Source organism: Populus euphratica, unplaced genomic scaffold (genome assembly GCF_000495115.2).
Source record: "Populus euphratica unplaced genomic scaffold, PopEup_1.0 scaffold321.1, whole genome shotgun sequence".
Taxonomy (NCBI): Eukaryota; Viridiplantae; Streptophyta; class Magnoliopsida; order Malpighiales; family Salicaceae; genus Populus; species Populus euphratica.
Window position 1 is genome coordinate 25,894 of NW_011500210.1, and position 3,699 is coordinate 29,592.

Genomic DNA, 3,699 nt, shown 5'->3' on the forward strand with positions numbered 1-3,699 from the left:
ATTTTTATCATTGAGATCTTTGATTGTTGGGGTATAGATTTCATGGGTCTATTTTCTCCATCATTTGGTTTCTTGTACATATTAGATGTAGTAGATTATGTTCAAAATAAACAGAAGCAATTCCAAGTCAAAACAATGATCATAAAACAATGATAATTTTTTTTAAAGAAAATATTTTAAGTCAATTTGGAATCCCTTGAGTTATGATAAGTGATTGTGGAACACATTTCTACAATAAGTTATTTAAGTCTTTAATGAAGAAATATAGAATCACATATAAAGTTGCCACCCCTTATCACCCTCAGACAAGTGGACAAGTAAAGCTTGTTAATAGGGAGATCAAACAGATCTTGGAGAAAACAATGAACCCTAATAGGAAAGACTAGTCTTTAAGACTTAATGATGCATTTTAAGCTCATGGAACTGCTTATAAAACATCATTAGGTATGTCATCTTATAGACTAATCTATGGAAAAGCTTGTCATTTGCTTGTAGAACTTGAACATAAAGTTTATTGGGATATTAAAGCTTTCAATTCAAACCTTAATAATGCTAGTAAACTAAGAAAATTACAAATAAATGAGCTTGAGAAAATAAAAAATGATGCATATGAAAATTTAAGAATTTATAGAGCAAGAATAAAAGAGTTTCATGATAAGAAACTATTGAGAAAAACATTCAATGTTGGTCAAAAAGTCTTGCTTTAAAAATCTTGACTCCATTTATTTCGTAGAAAACTAAGATCAAGATGGAGTGGTCCTTTAATTATGAAACATGTGTATCCATATAGGGCCTATGATATCAAGAATCCAAAGAATAAAAATGTTTTCAAAGTAAACGGACATCATTTGAAAGTTTACTTTGATAAATTTTCAGTTGAAAATGATTCTATCAAATTGAGTGATCCTGTGTATAAATATATTTTTTTCTCAAATTATTTTATGTTTTATTTTGGTGTAACTTTTATTTTTCTAATCTCTCTCATACCGGTCAAATGGTGGATAACGGTAATCTGTGACTTAAGTCGTTTTTTTCAATTTCCCATAATAACTGATATATGTGTATATATTTGTGTAATTATTTTTCCTTTCTCACTTCTTTGAATCTCTTCTCCAATTCTTATTTGAAAATGGACACTACTCTTAAAAAATTGAAAAAGTATTTTCCCGCTCTGCCTCAAAATGCGAATACAAAACTTTATCATGCTAGATTGAGGTTGTTAATGAATCATGAAATTTCTAAAGATATTCATTAGTCGATTGAAGCAAAGGTCTGATTATCAAGTGAGTCTTTCAATTCCTTCATTTCACACATATCTGAAACAGGTAAAAACACTTTTACAAAGAAACATTATGCAAAACGACTAAAAGTCTTTCACGGATGTGCCAGATGGACTTGTAATGCAACATGTTGTTTTTTAGGAATGATATCTATAAACCATGAAGATAAAATACAATTCATTAAGGGATTTGTTAAGGATGGCTGAGTACCGGGTCTTTAGATAATGTTCTATTAACTCTTGAATGCATTCTAATGGAGATATGCATCGTGTAATTCATGATTTATGGCCATAATTCCATAAAGAACATGATTGACTTAGTTTTGAGAATCTGACTTTAAAAGACCTTGTTTGCTTGTTTTTAAAAAAACTGGATGGGAAGCCTATCCCTAACCCATAAAGGGCATTTAAGCTATTTTTGGATGTAAAACCAATGAAAGGTGTGAGCCACAATCACAACTACTTGTATATATATATGTTTTTTAATAAAAAAGAAAAATAAATAAATAATTAAAGAGAGAGAGTGAGACTCCAGCTAGCCTACATATAGGTGGTATGATTGCATTTTTAATTTCTTATCTATAAAATTTCATATTCCTTCCCCTCATTTCTACTCAACCCATATATTCAACATATATAAAAGTTTGAAGAAATGGCAGGTCCATCTAGTCATCACATAAGAAATATTTGTCTTTTTAGTGTATCCAGTCTTGGAAAAAAAATAGAGTTTTTAGAATTAGCAAATTATTTTGGTCAGGTACTAGCTAAAAGAAAGATTCATTTAGTGTATGGGGAAGACACTCTTGGATTAACAGGGGGAGTGCTAATACCTATATTTTTATGAGGTAGTCAAGTTTCGAGAATTATCCCCACAACTTTAGCAAAATGGGACATCATTGGAAAAAATAATTAGAGAGGAACTACAAGTCTCCACAATGTCTGATCAAATGAATGCAATATTTAAACATGATGATTCCTGATTAGTACTTAAAAGTGCATTTTTATTAAGGTTTTATTTTATCATTTTGCACTCGAAGTATCAATAACTACTTAACTAAAGCATGTTTTATAATAATATATCTAATAATATAAGATACCTTTAATTTATGGTAAATGTTCATTTTAAATACAGGCCTATCACATAAATGAAAGGATTGATTGATGAATTTAAGAACTGAAATTGAAAGGATAAAGAGATGGCCAAACTTAGAAAAGAGATGTCGGTGCAATCCAAACCAGAACACTATTCGGTAATTGGGTCATATCTAGAGCTATATATCTCAGATTTAGGTCCAATTTATATGGATGGAAAGGTAAGACATAGGCCTACAACTTTCATATGGAGCCCAAGATCTAAAAAGGCCATTATCAAGTCAAAATTGTAGCAACAACAAAGAAGACCGAATCTGTCTTCCAGCCCGAGCACTGTTCGGTATTTTGGCCATATCTGGAGTTCTAGAAGTCCAAATGAGCTGAATGTTTTACACAAGAAAGCTGAGACAATTGCCTACAACTTTCATGTTTGCAACTGGCTCCAGTTTTGACGTTATCAATGACGTTTTGGGCAGACAAAAGAAGATAAGGATTGTCACCAAGTCAAAAGTTGGCCACCCACTTATCAATTAGTCATCAAATCAATAGTTCCCAATTTTGGCCTATAAAAGGAGGCATTTGCCATGCATTTAGGCATCTTGGTGTTCAGATCAAGATCATGCTCTTCCTTTCTCTCTTTGTATTTTTTATGCTTTGTTTTCATTAATATTAAGTTTATGCCTTTCATTTCCTTTCCTTTACTTAGTTAACTTTTATGTTCTTATTTTGTTTATCTATTTTGCTTTCTTTCATTATGTCTAGCTAAGTTAATTATGTCAAGGTGAAAAGGTTACACTAATGGTGTAAGAATAAGTATAATGTAAACTTAATATGGACTTTAATGTTTGATACTAACATGTTTTATATTTGTTATCTTGTTCACTCTTTAATACTTTGCTTGTTAAATAACTAATCTTGATTTATGTTGTATAACACTTGGTACAACAAATGCTTGGCACTTTCATAGCCCATAATGTATGGTATAACCGACACCTGAGCTATGAAAGGAACTTGATTTATTGTTAACATAAGTTATAATCATGAATGCTTGACGAGATTTACAAGTATTAGCATTAATTGAATAAGATGACTAATGTAATCATGTTAACAATATATAATCTGATTGGAACCTCCTTTGTGTGTGGTTTCCAATTCAATAATAAGAGTTTATACTATACTTGTTTGATATACCATTAGTGGAACCTCTAACCTTGACATTTGTTATTATCATTGTTTAATCGTTACATTAATATTCCATCTCAAAGTTCTCATCTTCTTCTTCTTCTTCTCCTTCTTTTTCTTTATTATTATTATTATTATTATTATTA